The sequence below is a fragment of the Pinus tabuliformis genome, chromosome X (genome assembly GCF_031772625.1).
Source record: "Pinus tabuliformis cultivar Carrire ecotype Pingquan chromosome X, CPIR1, whole genome shotgun sequence".
Classification (NCBI taxonomy): domain Eukaryota; kingdom Viridiplantae; phylum Streptophyta; class Pinopsida; order Pinales; family Pinaceae; genus Pinus; species Pinus tabuliformis.
This window is the reverse complement of record NC_142308.1, coordinates 986,944,150-986,971,675: the sequence shown is the minus strand read 5'-3', so window position 1 is coordinate 986,971,675 and position 27,526 is coordinate 986,944,150.

Below are 27,526 nucleotides of genomic sequence, written 5' to 3'. Positions count from 1 at the left end.
ATGGGTTGGGAACATGTTGTGCAAATTTCTCAGATTTGCAACCGCTATGGGGGGCACCCTCTTCGTAGATTTTTCAAATTTGTGAACACTACGAAGGGGTACCCTCTTCAGGACCAGAAAGGGAGGAGGACAATGAACAAACTATTGGGTGTGGAGCCTAATTATCTTTTGTATTCAAAGGTGTCGCCGCATTGGACCCCAGTTCGTAATGGGGTGGCAACGCCGCCTGTAAAATATTCGCTACAGGGGTGTCCAGGGGAGGGCGGTTGTGACCTTTGGGAGCCCCCCTAGCAAGGGGATCGAGGGCAGTGCCCCCCAAGCTAAGAATAGATGTAAACTTTCCTTGTAAAATGTTGTAATTTCATAGTCAATCTAGGCCATTCATTAGGCAGAGATATGGTAGTAGAAGTTATGTTTAATTTAGGGTTTTTTTCCCTTGAAGGAAACCCCTCACTATGTATGAGTGAAATGTATTACGTCTATGTATATCTATATTCTGAGTGAGGAAGATAGAGGAGATTGAGAGAGAAGAAGGAATTAAAATGGATCTACTAGGATGTATCTCTTCAATTTGTTGGATAATATAAAAAGAAGGACTGGCTATTTCTCCGTGGACATAGCCCAAATTGGGTGAACCACGTATATCTTTGTCCCTCTTGTTTTATGCATTTTATGTGTTTATATTTCTGCAATATTTTATGTGTTCCATTACTCTGTAATATATAATTCTCTACCAACTGGTATCAGAGCGGAAGGTCTTTTTGGCTGATAAACTTGTAGGAGAGAAGGGTTCCTAGTTCGAGTGGGAGCAATGGCGAAAGGTGGTAGGTTTAGGGTAAATATATTGAACGGCCAAAACTACTAGCTGTGGAAGATGCAGATGGAAGATTATTTGTACCAGAGAGATCTGTACCAACCATTGAGTGGAAAGACAAAGAAGCCGACGAGTATGACAGACACAGAATGGGATATTCTCGACAGAAAAGCACTTGGAACAATATGACTGTGCCTAGCGGCATCGATAGAGTTTAATATTTCAAAGGAAACGAGAACAGAGGGTTCAATGTCGACATTGGCCAAAATATATGAAAAACCCTCGACCTCAAATAAGGTATTTCTTATGAAGCATTTATTTAATATGAAGATGTTAGAAGGTGGATCTGTTGCTAATCATTTAAATGAGTTTAATACAGTTACTAGTTAGTTAAGTTTTGTAGGGGTAATTTTTGATGATGAAGTTAGGGCTCTGTTATTTTTGTGCTCACTGCCAGAAAGTTGGAATGGTTTAGTTATGGCCATTAGTAACTCTGTCTCTAGATCTAGTACTTTAAAGTTTGATGATGGTGTCAATGCAATCCTTAGCAAGGAAATGTGACGGAAAAGCTCCGGTGAGACATTGGGTAATCCTTTGACTGCAGAGACTAGGGGGAAAAAATGGAAAGAAAAACGAGCCTTGGATATCGTAGTAAGTCAAGAAAAGGTAGATCCAAGTCCATATCGGTAATAGTGTGCTAGAAATGTGAGAAGAAAGGACACCTGAAGAAAGACTACAAGTCTCAAAAGGGAAAAGAAGGATACGCGCAGCAAGAAAATAATCATGAAGCGAGTGTAACAGGTGATGTGTTGTAATATGCTTTGATTCTTTCATTAGAAAATATTATTGATGCCTGGGTGGTAGATGCAGGGGCCTCATTCCATGCCACACCTGATATGAAACATTTTTATGATTATGTTCAAGGAGATTTTGGACAGGTTCGATTGGGTGATGATAAACCCCATAAAATCATTGGAATGGGTATAGGTTTCATAAAACAACAAAAAGGAAATCAGTGGCTATTGAAGGAGGTAAGGCATGTTGCATATCTGAAGAAAAATCTGATTTCAACAGGGCAATTGGGAGGTAAAGGTTGTGTAACTACTCTCACAGATAAAACCTGGAAGGTCACTAAAGGATTCCTGGTAATAGCAAAAGGAGAAAGGTCGGTATATTATATTTATGCAATGGTATTTCTAATTATATTAATGCTTTAACCTCTACAGGAGAAGATACGACATTGTGGCATCATAGGCTCGGGCACATGAGTGATAAGGGGATTCATATTCTTCACTCAAGAAATTTGTTGCCAGGTTTGAAGCATGCTGATTTAAAATTCTGTGAGAATTGTGTTTATGGAAAACAGAAGAGAGTCAGATTCCTTAGAGTTGGAAAGGAAAAGAAGAATGAAAAGTTTGAGCTTGTGCATATAGATGTATGGGGACCTGCTCAGGTATCATCTCTTGGTGGCTCTCATTATTATGTTACTTTTATTGATGATGCAACCAAAAAAACTTGGATTTATTGTATTCAAAATAAATTTGATGTATTTGATACTTTCAATAAATGGAAATATTTGGTTGAAAATGAGATAGGAAAAAGGTTGAAGTGTCTCAGATCAGACAATCGAGGTGAATATTGCAGCAAAGAGTTTGATAGGTACGATTCAGAGAATGGAATTTGTAGAGAGAAGACAATTCCAGGAACACCACAAGAAAATGGTGTGTTAGAAAGGATGAACAGGACAATCATGGAGCATGCAAGGTGCATCAGATTGCATGCAGGATTGCCTTCACAACTTTGGGTAGATGTTGTAGATACTGTTGTTTATCTAATAAACAGAGGGCCTTCAAGTTCCTTGGATGTTGGTATTCTAGAGGAGGCATGGATAGGAAAAAAAGTAAACTACTCTTTTTTAAAGACTTTTGGTTGTAAAGCCTTTGTCCACATTAATAAAGAAAATAGAACAAAGCTTGAGGAAAAATAAAAGAAATGTACCTTTATTGGATATGGTGTTAATGATTTTGGTTATCGCTTTTATGATTATGAAAAACAAAAAATCATTAGGAGCAGAGATGTCATATTCAATGAAAAGGTTTTGTATAAGGATCAACTGCAGGAAAAGAAACAGGAAAAAGAAAATAGAGAATACATAGTGCTTGACGAGATCACAGGAGTATTGATGGTGCCTGAAAATCATAATGATCAATAGCCAGAACAACAACCACAACAGCAACAAGCACCTCAAACACCTGAAAGTGGTGTTAGAAGATCTACCAGGATAAGTAGACCCCCTGAATGATACTCTCCTTCATTATATTATGTATTGTTGACTGATTCTGGTGAACCGGAATGTTATGAAGAAGTAGCGCAGGTAGAAACCAGGAAGAAGTGGAAGCAAGCCATGAAATAAGAGATGGACTCCTTAGCACATAACCAGACTTGGGACTTAGTCAGGTTGCCTGCAGGTAAAACAGCATTGCAAAATAAATGGGTTTACAAGTTGAAGGAAGAAGATGGAGGTAGAAAGAGGTATAAAGCTAGACTTGCGGTGAAAGGGTTTGCACAGAAAAATGGTATAGACTTTGATGAGATATTTTCTCCTGTTGTTAAAATTACTTCAATTAGAAGTATTTTAAGTCTAGTAGCAGCTAAAGATTTGCATCTTGAGTAGTTATAGGTAAAGACAACCTTTCTCCATGGGGATTTGAAGGAAGAGATATATATGCAGTAGCCACATGGATATGAGGTAAAAGGCAAGGAGAAGCTAGTGTGTAGGTTGAATAAGAGCTTGTATGGCTTAAAACAGGCTCCAAGGCAGTGGTATCTAAAATTTGACAAGTTTACGTCTGAACAAGGTTATACTAGATGTCACTCTGATCATTGTGTTTATCTCAAAAGGAAAAATGATGACAACTATATTGTATTGTTATTGTATGTAGATGACATGCTTGTTACAGGTTCTAACATGTAGGAAATAAATGTGCTCAAAATAAAATTAGCAAACTCATTTGCAATGAAGGATTTGGGTGTTGCAAAACAAATCCTTGGTATGAGAATAACTAGAGACAAGAAGAATCCAAAATTAACATTGTCTCAAAGTGAGTACATAAAAAAGGTGTTGAAAAGGTTTAATATGTAGAACGAAAAACCAATTAGTATACCTTTGGCTAGCCATTTCAAATTATGTAAGGAGGAGTGTCGCAAGACTCAGGAAGAAATGACTCATATGTCTAAAGTTCCATATGCATCAGCGTCTGGAAGCTTAATGTATGCAATGGTCTGCACAAGGCCTGATATTGCACATGTAGTGGGAGTTGTAAGTAGGTACATGAACAATACAGGAAAAGAACATTGGATGGTGGTGAAGTGGATTCTCAGTTATTTGAGAGGTACCACAAATCAAGCATTATGCTTTGGTGGTTCAAACATTTCTCTACAAGGATATGTTGATGCAGATATGGTGGGTGATAGAGATAATAGGAGAAGCACAATAGGGTATGTGTTTACTGTAGGTGGAACAATTGTTAGTTGGGTCTCAAAACTGTAAAGTGTTGTTGCACTCTCAACAGTAGAAGTAGAGAATGTTGCTGCTACAAAGGCCAGTAAAGAAATGATTTGGTTATAAAGGTTTCTGGATGAATTGGATAAGAAGCAGGAGTTGGGAAAGTTATACAGTGACAGCCAGAGTGCCATACATCTTGCAAAGAACTCTGCATTTCATTCCAAGACTAAACATATACAACTCAAATACCATTTCATATGGTTAGTGTTGGAAGATGGATAGTTGAAGCTGGAAAAGACACACACTCGACAGAATCCTGCAGATATGTTAAAAAAAGTTGTAATCAAGGAGAAACTAAGAATTTACTCGGTTTCAATTGGTCTTCAAGTATGATGAAGAAGATGAGAAACAACCAGGTCCAATTTGGAGTCATTGTCTAGCAAATGAAGCAGCGGTGGAGTTTCTATAATCAGTCTCCAAGTGGGAGATTGTTGGGTCTAGAACCTGATTATCTTCTATATTCAAAGGTATCACTGCATTGGACCCTAGTTCATAATGGGGCAGCAACGCTGCCCGTAAAATATTTGTTGTAGGGGGGTTCCAAGGGAGGGTGGCTGTGACCTTTAGGAGGTCCCCCCTGGTGGGGGGGATTGGGGGCAACAACCCTGAAGTTAAGAATAGATGTAAAATTGCCTTGTAAAATGTTGTAATTTCATAGTCAATCTGGGCCGTTCATTAGGCAGAGATCTGGCAGTAGAAGTTATGTTTAATTTAGGGATTTTTGCCCTAGAAGGCAACCCCTCACTATGTATGAAGGAATTGTATTGCATCTATGTATATCTATATTCTAAGTGAGGAAGAGAGAGGAGATTGAGAGCGAAGAGGGAATTACAACGAATCTGCTGTAGGTTGTATCTCTTCAGTTTGTTGGATAATATAAAAAGAAGGACTGGTTGTTTCCCCGTGGATGTATCCAAAACTATGTGAACCACGTATTTCTGTGTCTCTCTTGTTTTATGCGTTTTAAATATTTATATTTCTGAAATATTTTATATGTTCCATTTCTATGTAATATATAATTCTCTAACACAAACGGGTGTTGGGCTCCTCCTCTGCAAACTAACGGGCCTCATGATCCACAAGAGTCAAGGAAGAAGGGGAATCAGGAGGTTTTCCATGTCAAGAAACATGAACTAACTGTTTCAACTCTTGGCTCATGAAGTCAAAGTCGAAAAATTGTTCACAAATTTGGTGACAGAGGTGAAGGAAGTGAGTAGCAAAGTCCTCAACTGATTCACCAAGCTTCATTCTGAAATGAGAGATTCTTTCATACACATCTTAGTGGTTATACTTATCGAAGGCTTTATGGAACTCCTTGATGAGAGTAAGAAGGGAATGGATGGAAGTAGATGGCAGGGTATGACACCACTGATTATCATGACCTATAAGGGTGAGGAAGAAAAGTATGCAAAAAAGCTCTTCACTATCGATTTCATGAGATTTGTAGAAATGAAGAAAATAAAAAATGTGCTTGGTTACAAACCTTTTGTCCTCACTATCAAACTTTAACAAGGAAAAGTGATCGCGAAGCTCATCTGAGAGTGATAGTTGATTAAGGGAGAAATGGGAGAAACACCCTGGGAGCACGATTTGGGTATGATCCATTTTGATAAGAGTTCAAACCAGATGCAATTGGCTCAACTTTTCATTTGGCCTCCTTCTAGCGCCAAAAATGTTGATGGTGCTAGACCTGCCAACATTTAGGGGATCTCTCCGGTATGAAGTCCAAACTAGACCTCACACCATTTGGTGTAGTAGTCCCATCCAGTACAATGGCCCAATTTCCATTATCTTAAACATATGCCTTAGCTCTTTCTTGTCATCACATGAGAGTGAAATACTTTCTCTTCAAAAAGTGAGGTACGTGTGCCTGGTGAGTGCTTACTGTAACTTCTGTCTAAGTTCATTCAGTGCAGAGGGGGAGGGTGAAAGTGAGTCTTTGGTCGAGAGGGAGTAGTCCCAACTTATGTAGAGACACACAAAACAAAACATGATATGCACATCCTTTGGTGGAGCAGTCCACACGGATGCGACAATCACAAACACGCAAGTAAATGAATAACACGTACAACACCCAGTAGAGTAGTCCACACGAATGCAATGGCCGTTATAACAAATATACAAGAATGAATCTGTCTAGTGTTCGATGGAGTAGCCCACATGGACGAGACAACAATAGAAACCATTACAACACATCTTCAACAATATATGTGCTAGAATAACTGAAGTAGTTCAAATATCCTAGTACAAGTTAAGAAAACATGTGTTACATGCATTTAAAGAATAGTCTTACAAAAGAATACAACACATGCAAGAAAATGTGTTGGCCTGTGACAGGCATATGAATTAAGTGAAAGTTCCAAGACACATTTGTACACCATACATCACTAGCTCCAGTAGTGGAGCGTTGGAGCCAGTGCCCACTCCTCAAAGAAAATATTACAGACTCTCAAGGTTATGTGGGAGGATCCAACGTGAAAAGTCCTTTTGCACGTATAAGGAGGGGGTATATATAGCCAAGGGTGAACCTACCCTTGTGACTCTTCGACTTCCCTCATGATTGTTTGACTTACTTGACTCTTCGACTTACATGACTCTTCAACTTCATCTGTGGGTCTCTTAGACTTCCACATTACATTACATTGATTACAACAAGTATGGCCCATAGTAGTGATGTGGCCGAGATGACTCATGACGCAAATCAACATGACACTGCTAACATTAACATGCTAAATTTGGTGTCCATGTCAAGATGTTATGTTGTTGGGTGATGAGTATGCTCTTGGTCTATCATATCTTCACCTCCACATGACAAAGTGTGCAGGTTATTTGATGGTTTTTGTATTCACTTGATGGTTCATGCATCTGTATGTATCTCCTTCACTTGCTACTTGGTATGCTTCACGTGTTCATCTAAGCATGAGTAAGTCTTTTAGCATGTGCTCCTTCTTCATTCTGTTCATCGTGCCATGTTTGACTCATGTACCTGCCTTTGCAATCACTCATGACGAGATGACATCAAACCCAGAAATATCCTAATCTACCATGAGGCATTATTTTTCATGATCGGTCTGGGTGACGAGGAGGGAGGAAAAGGTAATGAGACTATGAAAAGCATAGTTCAGGCCAGGATGCGGGACTCTGGGGCACTGTCGGGAAAAACTACGTAGAGGTAATTGGGAGGCTGATTTGAGTAGTCCAAGACAATAATGACATCTAAAGGAGAGAGCTCAGCTGGGAGACAGAATTGCGCAAACTTTCTAGGGATGCAGTGCGGGCAGCGGGAAGCACTGGCAGTGAAAACTGTGCAGTTTTCCAGAGGAGGCCGGGATTAGGCTATTGGAGTTGCTGGTCAGAACTGTGGAGTTCTTGGAGACAGTCTAGGCAAGACCTCATTGCGTAGTTTCCAGGATGAGTGGAGTGCAGAGAAATAAGAGGACTATTAGTGAAAACTGCGCATTTTTTAGTAGGAGAGCAGAACATGCCAACAGGGGGACTGTCTGGTAAAAGTGCACAATTTCTAGGGATAGTGCAGTTACAGGCAACAAAATCCTATCCCTCATGTCTATGCAATTTCTGCAGGTAGTGTAGGTAGGAAGGTTGGACAGCTACTGTGTGGTTTTGGGGATGAGTGCAGCCTTGGGTCACAACTCAAGTTATATCTTCTAGTTGACCATGGGGAGGCTTGGCAGATGGCCTTGCAGGAACCATAGACTGGAATGGCTTCTTGGACAACTTTTGCATAGTTCTAGGAGACAGTCAGCTACTGCATGTCTAGAATTGCACAGTGTAGGTTGCATGGGAGGAAAACCTCAAGCTCTACATAGTTTTTGGCAACAATCCAGTGCCACTAAGGGTTGAGACTGCGTAGTGCAACTCATTGGAGGTCAAGTTGATGGAAGGTTGTTCGGTCGATAGATTTTCGGGAAAAATGGTTAAGTGTGTGAGTGAGTGAACTCGTGTATATATGACCTTGTGAACACACACTTACCATGACTTGATGACAAGACACTTCAAACCAACAAGACAACATGTGCTCAGTGCGACCATCTAAAGGTGAGATGGAAAAGTGCAACACTTAAGATGGGTCATTGAACGATTGTGATGACACTTGTGTGACAGTGTCTACAACTTTGTGTGTGAGTGCGATGGATGTTTACATAGTTGGAACAACTCATGCACAAAAAAACAAATCTGCGATATCACCAGAACAAGGACGCAAGCATGACATAGCAATTAGCATGCCAAAGATGATAGTTGGTCAACTAAGCAAAAAGGAAGCAAGACATGTAGAGGAAACACATTAAATGACTTTTGTGTTTTCACACATGCATGTTACTGAAGATAGGATGATATGAAAATGACAAGCAAGCTTGCAAACTCAATTAAGAGATGTACTTCGATAGATGTTCTTTCCTTACCATACTTACCCTCAAGATGACCATGCATCCGATGGAGTTTTCAAGCAGTCCTAATTTTTTTCCATCAGTTAGTCTCTTGGTCCTTCTCCTCAACTCCTTGGGAGCGATATTAGCTAGTGACCTTTTCTTGCAGTCACTGAAAGGTAGATCAACGCAGTTTCAGCGGGTAGTGATTATTGCCAGAATAAGGCCCTGGGAGGCACATCTACACAGTTTCTGCATGAAATACAGACAAGACAACTTGGATAACACTGCACAGTTTTGAGGCACAAGACATTGCTACGGGATTGGGTCTTGGGAGAACACCTTTGTACATTTTTTGAGTGTAATGCATCCTGATTAGTTGAGAGGAAATACTGCAAAATTTTTAGATGTAAGGCACTACTGTGGGATGGGTTCCGGGAGGACACATTTACGTAGTTTTAGGTTGCAAGCAAGACTGAGTAGATTAGGGACAATACTGCGCAGTTTCTGATTACAGTGGGTTCAAACTAGGGGAAGGAAACTGGAGGAAACCAATGTGATGTTTTGGATTCCAAGGGGGGTTGGGGTCTCTATGCACTAAGCAGTTCCAGCAGACAAGGGAAAAAGAGTGAGGGTTGCAGAAAAGTGCACAATTCTGGGAAGATGGATGAGGCTAGGTTTCTCAAGAAATTGGCTAAGTGTGAGATTAGGGAACATATGTAAATAGTGATAGGACTCGACTATGATAACACACGAACACTTAGTGATACAACGTAGACCATCCAAAATTTATAAAACATACTATACTTGATGCAACAACCTTTGTGACAAGAGTGAGTCAAGAAAGTGTGAAACATGTCTATGTAATGAAAACAACTCACATGCACAAGATTTCCCTTGAAGCAAAACAACATTCCCTTTGCATGAAAAACAAAAATCCATATGCCTAAAGATGAGACATGATACATAAATATGAGAACATGAACAACTCTTAAGATCAAAGTAGGGAGCTTGAGGTCATCAGCTTACCAACAATTGACGAAGGAACAATCGATCACATGATCAAAGGTAGGCCGTGAAATTTGTATGCAAGCTAAAATTTTGGAGGGTGGTTTTAGCCACTACAACAAGGGGGGAGCATATTATTTTATTTTCAATCGATGTCAAAAGGGGAGAAGTAAGAAAAGCATTTCATAAATATGAGGAGAAGTAAAGTACAAACAATTGCATGGAGAATTCACCTAACTAGTGAAGGAACAAGCACTGAAATAAGTGTTGAAAGAATTATTATTCTTATACTTATATATATGATTTTCTTGTTTGACATGTTTGAAATAACCCATGATTTTATGATTGTTTCTAATGTCTTTGGTATTTCCATCAATGAAAAATGGGAAAAATGCTGTACATGTGTTATCATTTATGTCAAAGGATGTCAAAGGAAGTCATGAATTGTTCAAGATCAATTGTATGCAAGAAGATAAGTGAAACAATGGTTTTTGGAGCATCATATTTAGATCCATTTTTCCCTTATTATATTAGATCAAAATCTCTTGGAGATTTTGTAATTAGATATTTCTCGGAAATAGATTTCCAATGGTATGTTGACGTCTACAAAAGGATTGATAGATCCAAAGATATGGCTAGTCAAAGTTTAGAGGTTAAAAGGTCAAAGGGGGTAGACATAAATTTGGTGTTTTGGCCATGGGCCCCCAACATAGTCAACATGCAGGTATAAAGAGCATCCATGAGGGCGTCAAGGTGGACCAACCAAAATCTTAGGAGGGGAAGTGCATGGTCCTAAAGGGGACACGTAACCATGACATGCTTTGCCAGGAAAATTCTAATGGAGGCCCATGTCCAAATTTCTAGGGTGATGGAGCAGCAGGAGGACATGGCCAGAGGATGTGGTGACTGGAACAAGTCATCAAAGCGAAGAACCCATGAAAAAGTAACCTAAAAAATTTTACCTTGGTGGTTTCCTTTGCATCTCAAAGTTTTATTTTTGAAGATACCACACTAGGGAAATGGGAAAATTCTCATCATTAGCAACCAAACTTCTCATCCTGACCTAAATTTTTATAATGTATAATCAACAAAAAACATAGGCTTGGGACCCCTCGCCTCCATACGATGAAGTGGAGCCTTGAAAACATGGACAAACCACAAGACACTTGGCATGATATGGTTGGATTACAAAGTTGAGGAGGAACCATGGAGGTAGCATGGTGTTAACTTCTAAAAGTCTCGAGACACATGGAGCCAATAAAATTATGACATGTGGCATGTTTATTTGGCATTTTTTGGTGGCAAAATGGGATGAAAATAAGTGACACATGGCACCACTTAGACCATGGTAGTTGGTAGATAAGTATAGGTGGCAGACACAAAAATGTCGATGTCACCTAGTCAACTTCATACTATGTAGAAGGATGATGTTGCACTATGGTGGAAGACATGTAATCCCATAAGTTTCCTGATTGGTCTGTGGGTGTAGCAACTAGTCCCACAGGGACACATCACTCCAATGATTTAACCTTGGAAGTTTGTAAAAGTGATGCAAGTTTTATTTTCGAGGTGAAAGGGTACTGGGACAAGGTGGAAAATAGGCTTGGTGCAAAAGTGGAGTGGCAGACCAATCAAAAGGCATGACCACTCGACACATCACCCTAATGGTTATATCTTGGGAGTTTATGAAGGTGCTCCATTATAAAATGTCAAGGGTAAAGGCATCTTTATCACTTGGTTTTGTGTGAAGGTTTCATGACTGAGGGTGCAAAGGTTTGATGCATATGGTTAATCCCCTTTAGGCTTAGAAAAAAGGGCGAAGTAGAGAATGTTATGTGAAGGTTTCACATGTTAAATATTATAGAGTCTTTACGCTTAAACAATGCATTGCAAGAGTTTTAAGGGTTCACGAGGTTTTATGTGGATAATCCCTTGGGGATATACCAATCTATTGCCTTGATTAAAATAATATGAATGAGTTGTAGAAATTCCCACTGTAGATCAACAGATTATGCAATAGTCTAAAGCAAAACAAAGATCTACTTCTACAACAAACTTTGCGGAAGCTTAATCGAATAGAGCAAGATCAATGATAAAACATATAACTGAGAATGAGAAATCAATCACACATAACACAAAAGAAATAACCTAAGGAAAGCCTCAGCCTAAAACCTCAATCTCTGTATTATCATACAAGTGGCAATATGTTCAAGTTACAAAAATAATCAGCTCTCAATCTATCCTGCTCTCTCTACAATCAAAAAATACAGCTCACGGACTGAATAGACACTGTATATGTCCTCCTCAAGCCCTCCAAGCCTCCTATTTCCTTGTGCATTTTTTCTTGGGGTCCAGTGATGCCACATGTGTGAATTGGCCTCATCACACTCAAAAAAACTGAAGAAGTAACTACGCAATCCTCAAGGAAAGAATTCCTTCTGCATGCAAGAGATATTCACAGTGGAATATTCTAGCAACTGATAGTACATTGTCCCTTCATCGGATATCAACTGGGTCTCTGTCTGAACTGACATGCATGAGTTATTTATGAGATAATATTCAGTTATCTAAAGTGCAACAGTTACATGCATGCATGCATTAACTAACTGAACTCACAATTACTTCAACAAACTATTGGAATTAATTTAACTGGACTTGACTCAGTTAACTAAGCCAACTAGTTACAAGTCAATATTACAACTCATCCTTATCTCTTTAGCTGATGGATAAATTCCTCAATTAATGGAGAAATTATTTTACAAATAGCTGCTAAGATCAAATTCGAATTTTTACTTCTCTATTTTAGTTTAGGGACTAACTAAAATAGGAAGGTATCTCGAAATGCTATTTATAGTAGTACTAAATTTAGCACTTCTATATTTAGCATTTCTTGTTGCTATTTTCAACACTCCCTCTCAACAAGAAAGGGATTATTAGTAACCCCAATCCTGTCTCTGTGGAACTCGAACTTGCATTTTGACAATGCCTTAGTCAAAATATATGCATCTTGTTCCTCGGTCAAGAAATACAACAACAACATGATCCTCTTGACCACACAGTCTCAAAGATGGTGATATCAGATATCAATGTGCTTTGAGCTGTCATGAAAAACTAGATTCTCAGAGAGTTTGATACAACTCTGATTATTACAGTAGTTCATGGTTGGATCCATCCTTTGACCAAAAAATCCCACTAGAATCTTCCACATCCAAATGGTGTCACATACAACCTGACTAGCAACCATGTATTCAGCCTCTATTGAGCTAGGTGCAACTGACCTTTGTTTCCTACTGTACCAGGAAATTGCAGTTGAACCAAGGTTGACGATTCATCTAGAAGTGTTCTTCCAGTCTGATGGACTCCCTGCCCAATCCGCATCTGTGAAGCCTTGAAGTTTCACTCCCTTTGTCCATCTATACCACAATCCGAACTGAGATGTGCCTCTGAGGTATCTCAGAACATGCTTTGCTACCTTCCAAAACAACTTGGTAGGCTAAATCATAGCTTGACTCAGCTGGTTCACCACAAATCATAAGTCAAGTCGTGTCTTCACCAGATACATAAGTGAACCCACCTGCTACCGATAAACAATAGCAACTACTACCTCACCTGAGGTAGCATCCTCATTCCTCCAGTTTCCAGCTAGAGGAGTATGCATGGGCTTGCACTTCTCCATGTGAAAGCGCATGAGTATCTCATTGGCATACTTGACTTGAGACACAAATACTTCACCATCTTTCTGCCACACCTCCATGCCTAGAAATTAGTTCATCAGACCCATGTCTTTCATTTCGAACTCTCTTGCAAGGTCCTCCTTGCAAGACTGTATCAGCTGATCATCACCTATCAAAATCAAATCATTGACATAAAGAACAATGATCAATGGTTTACCTTCTACCATGATGTGGTAAAGGTTCACATTTGCTTCACTCTTGGTGAAGCCCAAACCGATGAAATAGATATCGATCCTGGTGTACCAAACATGGGGTGCTTGCTTCAGCCAATACAGAGGCCTCTTGCATCTGCACACATGTGGCTCACGATTGAAGGTCTCGAAGCCTTCTAGCTACTCAATGTACACCTCCTCCTCAATATTCCCATTGAGGAATGTGTCTTCACGTCCATCCAGTGGATCTTCCACCCCATCTGAGCTAATAGTGCCAACATCGATGTAGTCGATGAGTACCTTGCTACGGGAGCAAAAGTCTCATCATAGTCGATCCCCTCGACCTATGAGAAACCTCGGGAAACAAACCTTTCCTTGTGTTTCTCAACACTGCCATCGGTTGCCTACTTTACTTTGTAAAGCCATCTGGACACACTGTTCTGAATGATAGAGTTGTGCTCCTCTACCATTGCATCAACCCAGACTGGTTCCTGCACTGCCTCCTTAAATGAAGAAGGTTCGATATCTACACTCTCCACAACTAGGGCCATGTACTCTGTGTATCACTCAGGCGACCTCCTTTGTCTACACTGAGAAGATGGTTGTCCCACATTCTCCAGTGCATCCAACATCAACCTGTCAGCTTCCCTTGAGCATTTCCACCCATCTCTGGAAGTCTCAACATGAGTGGATGTCTCCACTCCTAGATCCTCTGCATGCGGCTGCTCCACATCAATCTAAGGCTCCTCCTCCTTAGGAACTGAAATTTCCTCCTCTACATGCAACTTGAGCTCCCTTTCAAGTGATAATCGCATGGCTTTCTACTGGTTGAACTTCAGATCCCTGCATACCATTGTCTTCTAACTGGTAGGCAGTACACCCGATAGTTGTGGGGTGTGTCCATGTACCCCACAAGTATTCCGAACTCAGCTGTTGGATCCAGCTTCTTCCAATCGTCTTTGGTCATATGACAGTAAACTGATGATCCAAAGATTCGGAAGTGACTCACATCTAGTCGCTTCCTGGAAAAGGCCTCCACAGGTGTCTTCATTCCCAGTATATTGTGTGGGATTTTTTTCTGCAAGTATATTGTTGTATTGCATGCCTCAGCCCACAAATGCAGTGGTAGGCTTTGGTCATGCAACATCGCTCGAGCTACTCCCACAATTGATCTGTTCTTCCTTTCGGCCACCCCATTCTGCTGTGGGTTATGGGGTTCCGTCAATTCCCGTTTAATTCTTTTTGCAGCGTAGAATTCTTTAAACTGTTGGGAGACATGCTCTCCACCATTGTCGTTACGCAAGGATTTTATTTTCTTTCCAGATTCTTTCTCTGCCGAGGCTTTAAATTCACAAAACCTCAAGAAGGTTTGATCCTTCTTTTTCATAAAGTAGTTCTAGTATCTACGAGAAAAAACATCAATAAAAATAGCATAGTACCTTTGTTTAGTGGTGGATTTTGTAGAGAATGGTCCACAAACATCTGAGTGAACTCACTCTAGGATTACTCCAGCTCTACTATCTCAATCCGGAAAGGAATATTTCGAATACTTACCCAAGGTACAACCTTTGAATGTATTCGTCTACTCTAGTTTCCTTGGGTAGCTTGGTAGAAATCTATTGCATGATCTTCAAGGCTCCATGGTGCAAGTGGCCCAATCTTCTATGCCATAACTTGCCAACATCTTGGCTCTACACCATCTCAACTTTGGAACTCAATGCAGCACACTTGTCTACCTCTAGCTTGTAGAGATTCTTTACTCGAATCCCAATTCGCTTTGTTTATCTAGTACTGATATGCCTCAGGGATACCTTTCCTTTACTAAAGACTACATCATAGCCTTTATATTCTAGCATAGTGACAGACACAAGATTCTTCTTTAGACCTGGTACATACTTTACATCAGTCAGGGTGAGGGGAGCTCCATGCTCCCTCTGAAACACAACCGTACCTTCACCTGAAACATGGTACTTTCCATCATCGCCCATCTCGATTTGCATATGGAGATCCTTCTCCTCCAAGGTACTAAAAATATTCTTGTCACCTGACATGTGGAATGAAGCTCCACTATCTAGGTACCACACACATCCCACCATCGATGAAGCCATGCATGCGATAAGAGAGAAATCCAACTCAAACTGTGAGGCCAGTGCCTCACCATTAGATCCCTTCTTTCGAGGATCACACTTTCGATTTGTCAAACTTCTTCCCACCATGGGAAGAACCGGATTTGACATGGGACGCCTTCCCTTTCCCTTTCCCCACCTTACTCGCTAAGGCTGGATTTTCCTCATCATCTTGCTTCAATGAGGATCCATCTTTGGTGCTTCTTCGTATCTCCTCCTGCATCAAATCCGACCAAAGTCATTCCCAATTCGGCAGATTTTCTCTTCCATTAACCAAGTGTTGGTAGCTATACCAACTCTTAGGAATACCGAGGAGTGCAAGACTCATCATGTCATCATCAGCAGTCGTGATCCCTACACTTCAAAGCTCATCCCTACAAGTGGTGAGCTTGTTCAGATATGTAGAGATCATGTCGCCCTTTTCACACTTGATTTTCCGAAGCTTGTCTTTCAGCGCCAACTCCTTCTGATCACTGTTGTTCTGATATAGATCTTTCAATGTTTTCCACATAAAAAATGGTGTCTTCTTCCCATGGATACTCGAGACTATGTTGTCTCAAACTCCCTCCAGAAGGATTCTCCTTGCTCTAGCCACACATTTCTTCCATTCCGCCAATTGAGTAGCATCATTCGGCTTGGGGACTTCTTAATCAATGAAGTCCTTTAGACCATTATCCTCAAATAGTGCTTCCATGTGATCCTTCCAGGCTATATAATTAGAGCTGCCATCAAGGGCTTACTCAAGTCTTAAACCATTGAACACCATTAGTGAAATTGAGATGTGATAAGAACTCGATTTCTATATTCAAGAACCTCAAACTTCAAACTTCTCCCTTCTTGTATATGTTCTTCACCTTGATCACCTTTGCTATGATACCATGTAGAAATTCCCATTGTAGATCAACAGATTATGCAATAGACTAAAGTAAAATACAAGATCTACTTCTACAACAAACTTTGCGGAAGCTTAATCGAATAGAGCAAGATCAATGAGAACACATATAACTAAGAATGGGAAATCAATCACACATAACACAGAAGAAACAACACAGGGAAAGACTCAGCCTAAAAACCCAATCTTTGTATTATCATACAAGTGAAAATATGTTCAAGTTACAAAAAGAATCAGCTCTCAAGCTATCCTGCTCTCTCTGCAATCAAACAATACAGCTCACCAATTGAATAGACATTGTATATGTCCTCCTCAAGCCCTCCAAGCCTCCTATTTCCTTGTGCAGTTTTTCTTGTGGTCCAATGATGCCACATGTGTGAATTGGCCTCATCACACTCACAAAAACTGAAGAAGTAACTACGCAATCCTCAAGGAAATAATTCCTTCTGCATGCAAGAGATATTCACAGTGGAATATTCTAGTAACTGATAGTACATTGTCCCTCCATCTGATCTCAATTGGGTCTCTATCTGAACTGACATGCATGAATTATTTATGAGAGAATATTCAGTTATCTGAAGTGCACCAATTACATGCATGCATGCATTAACTAACTAAACTCACAATTAATTCAACAAAATGTTTGAATTAATCTAACTGGACTTGACTCAGTTAATTGAGCCAACTAATTACAGCTCAATATTACAACTCATCCTTATCTCTTTAACTGATGGATAAATTCCTCAATTAATGGAGAAATTGTTGCATGTCCCCACATAGACTTCATGTTTGATTTTCTACAACTAATTAACTCATGGTGAATTAATTAATTATTTTACAAACAACTGCTAAGATCAAATTCTAATTTTTACTTCTTTATTTTAGTTCAGGGACTAACTAAAATAGGAAGGTATCCCGAAATGTTATTTATAATAGTACTAAATTTATCACTTCTATATTTAGCATTTCTTGTTGCTATTTTCAACATGAGTTGGTAGCTTTGGCACTTTTGTGCCATATTTGATGGAAAGTGCCTTTGGGTGTTAGGACTTGAGCGAGTTGGTAGCTATACTTGGAGGAGTCCACTTTAACTAGTAATACATCAAATTTGAAATGTAACATGAATGTGTTAGTGAATTTTTTGGCACAATGTGACATATTTGGTATTTTTAGCCAAATCTGGAAGTTTTCTATACTTAGAACTACAGATAAAACATTTGCCAAATTTTGTAATGTACCAAAATTGATTAAAGCAATAGTTTAACTAAGATTTTCTCAAAGAGAACAATTATAAGAGATTAAAGACTACATGAACACATTAAGAAGACTTTACAAAAGTGGAATATAACTTAAAATTAAGAATTCATGCATAAATTTAAGAGATGAAATTAACTAGTGTTATAACTTTAAAAATATTAGATCTTATTCTTCATAAGTATAAATTCAATTAGCAATAATATTTTTGTTCTTGGTGTTGGTTAATTGATCAAAGGCTCAAAGATCAAAGGAAGTGTTAAAGGCATGCTAATGCCGATATTGGTTATTTGAGGTGGCTGAGGTATGTAATCATCAAGGTCTTTAAGAGAGTACTAAAAGAGTTTATCTAAGCAAGGAAGGAAGTGAGTTGTGAAAGAGATGAAGAAATATTATTATATGTAATGATCTATTGATTTGAGCTTGAAAATTGTATGAAAGATGGATCAGCATGGCCAACAAGTTGGAGTTTGAATTTTAGGGGTTGTATCTCCTTCCAATAGTGTCTAGTAAATAATTAAGGTTACCTAATAAATCAAGGGTAGTAACTCCTTTCAGTATGTGCTGATAAATTTAGGAGCAGTAGCTTCCTTCTAGCAGGTGCGAGAGGACATTGTAAAAGCAAGTTGAAGCTTGCCTTTGTAAAAGTAATTGAAGAAAAGTTTGAAGTCTTTATGTGTGTATTGATTCTTACTTCAATTGTTGTTAAAGATATTTTTGGTGTTTTAGTATTCTTTAATTTTGAAAAGAAGTTTTAAATTCTCACAATATTGATTCACCCCCCTCTCAGTATTATCATGGTTTCTAACAATTGGCAACATCTTTATAGAGGTTAATTTGAAGGAAAAATAAAATTAAATAGGTTATTTTGAGTTGATCCTAAATATGTTATTTGTAACCTTTTTCAAGCTTGTAACAAACCCCTTTTCAACCATATTCTCCCCCACCTAGAAAGGGTATCCCACAAAGATCTCCTACTTAAGTTGTAATTTTTCACCCATCACTCTTCCCTATCCCAAGATCGCTCCCTAAACAGTAATGATTTACCATTTTGGCCTTCTTCACCCTCTCTCCCTTCTCCTCCCACTCCTTCCCCATTCCCTGAATCATGGTGGAAGCTTCATCTCCCTCAATAAAACTTCCTCAAATCGTAGACCTTGAAGAATTCCTTCACCCCTTTTTTTAATGGAACTTCAAAAGGAAACTAAGGGAAGGAAGGTGCGAGCGAAGGGGGTAGATGGGGTGCGGGGCTAGTATTTCATCCAAGAGGAACTCTATAAGGAATGTTCTCATGATAGGGAAGAGTTATGAACAGCAACCTAATAGAAGATTATGCTCTTTATCAAGGCATCCTCATTTCCGATTCTTACCGCACTCATCATCTCATTTCTTTTATAGATTTTCTAATCCATGTCTAACACCTGAAAAAGAGGACTCATGGCAAAGACTTCATTCTAGAAACTATCCTCTCTAGAATCAATGTTTTATCATCATAATTGGGGAGTCACATTGATTGGTTCCACATACAAAGAACCAAAACCTATGTGGCAAATTCAAAAGAAAAATAAGGAAATACATCTTGATGGAAAAGGGATTTATATTTTCAATATCTAAGGTAGTATCATTCCAATTCCTCAACCATGTGAACCACAAGTATCACTCCCATAATTTCCAATGAAAGGTGGAGGAATGTTACAGTTCCACATGGGATAGACATCCCACCATCCCTTCCCACTCACTTGGATATCATGAAATTCCAACTCCTTCTGATGGAAATTATTTTTTCCTCCTGTCTTGAGCACTTTGTATGTTGAATATAATTCATTTCTACACCTCAACTTTGTTTCATTTCCATGCAGGTTGACAAGTTAATGTTTAGTGCCTCCATCTACTCATTATTATTTACTTTTTTCTTTTAAGAAACATAGTATCAAGAATTATCAAGGTTTTTCCTTCCATCTATAGTGGATTACAATGGTCTTCAACAAACCCATTCCCAACTTCATTCTCACAAAGGGTCCATCCAAAAATTTCTCTCAGAATTGCAAGCTATCACTTAGCAACTTGAATTTTTGAAAGAGGATGAGGGTGAAAATGAGATCAAATCATGTTTTGGCTTGTAGAACACCTGCACTTAAAACATCATGTTGACCTATTAGAGGTTGTGGTTCCCAAATTGGTGAACAATAAGCATGTTCATCTCTTTGGAAAAAGTGGGATTGGTTAGATTCCTCCTCCATCTTTTGTGGCATGTGAATCCCTTGTTGACTCCTCACTTTATGGTCCTCCTTTTATTCTAGGGATACTACAGTTGTTCAAATATGATTCCATGTATACTCCAAACCATCCACCACCTTTGGACTCCAAGTAATTTTACCAATGTCCACTTCTTTTTGGTAAAGCCTAAATATCATATATTCCCTACTAAAATTCCCCTACCTATAATGTTTCACTAGCCTTACATTAGGTAAAACATTGTATTTTTTCCCCATTAGTGTGGTTGGTTATCCCATTTCGAGAGTCTAGTTGTTCATTTTCATTTGCAGACCTCCTTGATGTAATCACTAGGTGCCTCAGTCATAGTTTTCATAAATAGAAAAATATTCCAATATATATATATATATATATATATATATATATATATATATATATATATATATATATATATATATATATATATATATATATATATATATATATATATATATAACAATTCCCAGTATGTAATGTGACAAGACTACCCTAGATTATCTTTAATTTTGCTTGAAATAATATGAATTTAAAATATTTTTATATTTTTTAATTACGTCGATAGGAGTGTTTGTTTTGGAATAGGGCTTCTAGAATTTTAATTTAATTATCAATAATTATTAGGTGGATTCTTCGAAATTAACCTCCATGGGATATACTAGAATATTCTTAGTAGTAGTCATGGATTAAATTTTCAAATTTATCTCAAAAGTAGTTATGATATTTCTTTCCTTTTAATTAAATTGATTAATTAAAAAACTGTGATATGAACTTGAGTTATGTTTTTTGGGCATGTGGTATTAGTATGCCATGGTTTGCCCCATCATATTGTAATAAATCTTATTTATAGGTTAAGAATATTCATGGCAAAGTAGGATTTAATCTCCATGGTTAAGAATCTTGTTATATATAGATTCAACCTTGATTTACCATGAATATTCATAAATTATAAATAGGATTTATTAAAATACCATGGGATAATACCATGGTGCACACACACACACAGATATATAGGCCCAGTGTAACTAATAGGCAAAATGACTTTTTCACCAAAATATAACAATATAATTTTTAGTGATATTATGATTTCTTATTGTTTAAAATGCACTTTTGAATGCATAAATGGATTCAACACCCTAAAAAACTTTTTAGGCACTCAATATTTGTAGATTAACCAACTTCAACTTATGATTTTTCATGGTCTTTTGGCCAGAATTCGACAATACAACTTTTAGTGAGATTGTGATTTATTATTGTTTGAAATACTCATTTGAATGCATAAATGGATTCAACACTGTAAAAAACCCATGAGACACTCATTTTTTGTGGAATTAACAACTTGAATTTAATATTTTTTAAAGAACTACTGGATTTTGGAAAAAAATTGACTAGAAAAAGTGTTCGGAAAAGGGTCATTCATTTATTGGTTAGTCTACACATGACATAGTCTAACTAGTAGACAAAATGGATTTTTGGCCAAAATCGGGCAATATAATTTTTAGTGAGATTATGATTTCTTATGGTCTAAAATGAACTTTTAAATGCATAAATGGATTCAACACCCTATGAAACCTTTAAGACACTTAATCTTTATAAATTAAACAACTTCAACTTATAATTTTTAAAATTATCTACCGGATTTTGGACAAAATTGACCACAAAAGGTGTTTGCAAAAGGGTCATTTCATATAATAGTTAGACTACGCTTAGCAAGGCCTAACTAATAAATGAAATGGAATTTTGGCTAGAACCTGACAATACAATTTTTAATGAGATTGTGATTTCTTATTGTTTAAGATACACTTTTGAATGCATATGTGGATTCAACACCTTGAAAAACCTATGAAACAATTGATCTTTGTAGATTAAACAACTTAAAATTATAATTTTAAATAATATCTACCATATTTTAGACAAAATTGACCAAAAATAGTGTTCGAAAAAGGGTTATTTTTTCTATTAATTAGACTACATGTATATGACATAGTCTGGCTAATAGACACAATGGCTTTTTGGTAAGAATTAGGTAATACAATTTTTAGAGAGATTGTGATTTTTTATTTCTTAAAATTCACTTTTCAAATGGATAAATGTATTCAACACCCTAAAAACCACCGTCATGCACACGATGTTTGTAGACTGAAAAACCTAAACTTATGATTTTTAAAAATCTCTAACAGATTTTGGACAAAATCAACCTGAAAAAGTGTGCAGAAAAGGGCCATTTCATCTATTAGTTAGAATACACAATTAATTATAGTTGTGTCTACTTTTTAGTAGGTCTTTGTTGATGTCCAGAATTGTCCAGAGCAACATTTAGGAAATCACTGAGTCAAAGCCCCAATTAGACTCTTTTCTGTTTAGCATGGTAATTTTGACTGGTTAAATGGGTCTAGTTACCGCTCTAAGATTTTTCTCCACTGAATGGAGACTTATTATGTGCATAGAATTCAATGTATGAAAGGAAGGGAATATAAAGAATTTAATGCCTGAATCTAATCAAATAAAAAAATCAATAACATTAAACTACTATATTTACTTAGAAATATAAATTTCTAGAAAATTTATGTATGTGAAAAGGAAAAGATAGAAATAAACAAGAGATATAGATATTTGGTTTATTTATTGGTATCATTCAAGTATAAAAGGAAATACAATTCATTTAAATAGTTAAATGAATTGAACTTTTTTGGAGCATTCACATATTATTTCAAATTTCGATGTCTTAATATGAACAACAATAACAGATCAATATTGATCAATCAAATCATTTAATATTAAAACATAAAATTAACTTAACGATTTCAATAACATAATAGGGAAATAAATAAGAGAAATAGTATCATATATGTCTTGCCTTGTTGAAACATGAAATCACGATGGTTCAACAAACATATTAAGAAAATAACAATATAGTATTTCAAAGATTACTGTTTTTCTCAAAATCATAATATGGAAGACAGGTCCATGATGTAGTTTAAATAACATTACAAAATTTGAAGGATAAATTCTTCCTCCTTGATTCTCTTGGGAGAAATTAGAGTTTGTTTGGATGCACAGATAAAAAAAAAAAAATTAAACAATTGGAGAAACTTCCATAAGGTTTGAGAGCTCTAAAGGTAAATTAAGTTGGATGTTGACTCGACAGTTCTTCAATAAATGGAAGCTCATAAGTAATTGTGTAATCTTCAAAAATTGCTTGATTTTGTTGTGACATTCCATTCTTCTTTCACGTGCCTGGTTCTTTAGAACAATTTCTTTTGGTGCTTGCTCCTTTGTAACTTCTAGTTGTAATTCTATCTCCATTATAAACTAGACATTGGATTGCATTTGTGTAACTTCTAGTTGTAATTCTATCTCCATTATAAACTAGACATTGGATTGCATTAGTGGAGAAAAAATTTGTTGAGCCACCTTGATTAATTCGTTAGAAAATCATGAATTAGCTTTCCAAGCTCTAAGAATCATTTCTCTCTTAATTACACTAATTTTTGGTAAGTCGGGGTAATTTTTTTTTCATCATTTTAGGAAGACAATAGCTCAAGAAGTTTCATCTTTACTTTATCATATTCAATTTACATATAAACCATGTCATTGAAGAGAGAATTAGTTGATTTCTCCTGAACTTGCACTAATCTCAATTTATCACAACATAAATCCTATTCATGGAGGAATTATTGATTGATGCTAGTAGTTTGTTGTTTAAATTGTGCTAGGTCTAACATATTACCTATTACTTCTTGGATTTTCATATACATTTCATACATTTTTGCTTCTCTCTATTGATTTTCATCTTGGAACTTGCATTGTATTATATTAATTTCTTCTTCTTAGAGCTTTAACTATGCTTTCTCTAATTTTCTTGCTAAGACAAGTGTTGCTCCATATATTGAATTTTATCATTATTTTGTTTAGAAAAATCCTTTAATTTTCTTCCAAAGTCCATACTAACATTAGCATGTGTTCCAGTGGGAACAACTATATCTTCCATAGCCTCATCTAGACAAAGTTGATATCCATCCCAAACTGGTTGTAAGGAGACCTCTATTACTACTTTTGCATCTTCAACTTTCTTCCTTTTTCTACTTCTCCTTACAATAGCATTTTTCTCTGGACTATAAAATACCTCAATTGGAGGAACGTGCCCCATTTCAATAGGAGGCAAATAGCTTTCTAATATCTCTATTTATTCATTGACATTGTTGTCACTCACTACTCACTCACTTCTTTACAAATGATCAGTTGTTTAGGATGCATAGGAACAGTGAATTAGAAGCCATTTCCTAAGCCACAAAAGCTATCATAGCTTTGTTATACCCTCTCCATTGCATAGTTCCTAGAACGAGATTTCCAACGGTATATAGAAGTCCCAAAATGGACTTTGTGATCAAAAGATATGGCATGTTGAAGATTAGGAGCCCTGTTGCCTTGAAGTGAAGGAAAAGAGCTTATCAGAGGGTCCTAGGCATATCAAGTCAAGAATAATAGGCATCTTGCAGCCCCGCAGTCCTACATGGCCCTCGCAGTTCCTTATGGGCCATCCTTAAGGAATTGCGGGAGGGAAACATGCCGATAGTATTAAAGCGCCAGTGAGGGTAGAGGCCAATTTACACGGAAAATAAATGAAAAAAAGGTCAGGCCACCCCTTTCTCTCTCTTCCACGTTGTGGAATACAATAAATCTCACACTCCCAAATGTCCCGCATCTCGCAGGTCCCACATACTGCATCCCACAACATCATAGTCTCACAGTCCCACACACTGCAGTCCCGTAGTCCGCATATTGGCCTTCCTGCACTCTTGCATCCCGTAGTCCTGCATAATTGAAAATCAGCAATGTGAAGGTGGGCCACCACTTTAAAAGCCCTATGAACTGTCGATTTGGCGATATGGTGTAACATCGCTGGGGGAGGCCGAAATCATTTAACAAAGAAAATGATGGAAAAAACCAAGGCCAAGTCACCCCCTTCTCTCTCCTCCATGTGGCGGTATGACATATCAACGATGGGAAATCCTGCATTCTACAATCTTGCATTATCAGTGATCATAGGAACATAGGGGATACCTCACCAAAAACCTAGCGAGGTTGTGATTTTGTGATTTAGTATAAGAACACTGAGGAAGGCCGAAATTATTTAACAAAGGAAACCCATGCAAAAACAGGATTGGGTTGGCCATTTTATCTCTCTTCTTGGGGGCCACATGGTGCAATATGACTGGTCCTGATGGCTGACATGGCAGCTGACATCATCTATGACGTGGTTGTACAGGGGACACATGTCATTAAGTTTCAGTCTTTTCAAGGGTCAAATGGGGCCATTTCCAGGTCACACGTGTCATCACTCATAGGATGACATGTGCCAGTGATGATGTCACCTCGGGGACCGACGATCAGTGATCACACAAAGTGAAAATTCAGTTCCTCGCTAATATCCTCCCCATTTGCGATTGCGATAGGCGAGGATCCTCCTAGACACCATATATTATGTGATCTGGCATATAAAGCCCTCGCGTCTAGATAGTCAGCCCATGCTATGAAAAAAAGGTAAAGGGCCTTTCCCTTCCTGCAATGCGATTGAAATACCTCCAATGGGCCCAACCTTGCAGATCCGCGATCACAGGATTCAAAGGGAATGTTAAGGGAAAGCACTATAAAATGCCACTGTGCGGGATTATCATTTAACAAAGGAAAGGACCCCCATACAGTAGTTGAGAGACTTAGCCACCAAAGGCTAAGAACTCAATCACAACCCACGATCAGGTGATATGAATAAGTAGAAAGGGGCTGAAGCAAGGGGGGACTAGGGGGAAATAAAGATGTGACTATTTCACGATGTTTTAGTGTTAAAGGCTTGTGCTCAATGGACTTCAGGGCACACGATAAGCACATCCCTAGGTGCACCAGAGTGCTGAAAGGGTTTTGTAGAGCTTTAAGGATGTAAGGGTCAACAGTTGGGGTGTTAAATGGAAGTATGGAGCATTCAAGCCAGGTATGGGTGCATTCAAGATAAGGCCCTCTCGTACCACTTATCTAGAGTCAGTGCCAAAGGCATTTAAGGTAGAATGGACAGTGAACCCCCTCAACAACAGAAAAGAGCATGATGACAGTAGGGAGGTGGCTTGATCAAGGACCATCATAGGGACAATAGAGGGACACCTGCTCCTTCCTCTTTCTATTTTCTTTCTCTGTTCATTAATTTCTATTGATTTCCAAGAAGGTATTGAATCCCAATTGTAATCATTTTTGGTAACAACGCCTTACATGGGCCACGATAGATAGTTTAGTATACAACTGGAGCTTTGGCTCAAATACTTTGTAAATTGTAATTCCAGCTCTGCCTCTTCTTATAAATAGGGGAAAGCAACATTATACAGAGGTTCCAGGATTTCTCACCCACGGGGTATGAATTTTGTGATACCATTTGTTTCTAATTTTTTTATTCATGGGGGATTCACTGATATCATGCTGAATGTATGGATTTGTTATTGAACCCTCTAAGTATTAATGGAACTTCCCCATTGATTCCAAGCATGGTTAATGTGTAGCATGTTCCTCTCAGTAATCTCATTTCATTTTTGTTTTTCCTCATTTGAAATAGTATAATGAAAGTATTTGGTTCCTCTCTAATCTATGTATTTATCTTAGCTGCTCAATAGAGGACAGTACATGTGCCTATCACATACCTACATGTGTTATTCACTAGCATTGCAGTACCTGTAAAATTACAGATTTCCTTGTGTATTTGATTAACCTGTAGGACCTGTGTTAAGCCCATATCTATGTAATATTTTGGCAGAGAATGATACCCATGTCATGTTTGGTCTGAAACCTTATTTTGGACTTCTCTATTTATATCATTCCACTAGAAAATTGTTTTTTAGAATTTTGTGTTGTTTACAACCCTATCCATCGAATTCCATATTTCTGCTAGAACATTGCTACTTAGGATCCCGTTTGTTACAAACCTATGCATATTTTTCCCTCCTTCCTTTTCTCCTTTCCACGATTACTACAATTTCGGTTTTAAGATGCCTCATTTTCATGTGGTGGCCACCAAAGGAAGAAGCCATTTCCTTTTGAGATTACCCCAATATACCCCCAACATTTGGATCCATGAGTTGGCTTGGATCTACCTTAATGAAGGCTTTTTGAACCAAGCCCCTCTTTGTTGATATTGAAACAAGATGATGGAGCGTAGTGAAAAGAGTCGCCTTCACTAAGTGGGCCCGCAGGCAAATTATGGCGCAAGTTCTATTTTTTATCCCAGCAGGGATGATCACAGTATGGGTGATCACAGTGTGGGTGACCACAGTGTGGGTGACCACAGTGTGGGTGATCACAGTATG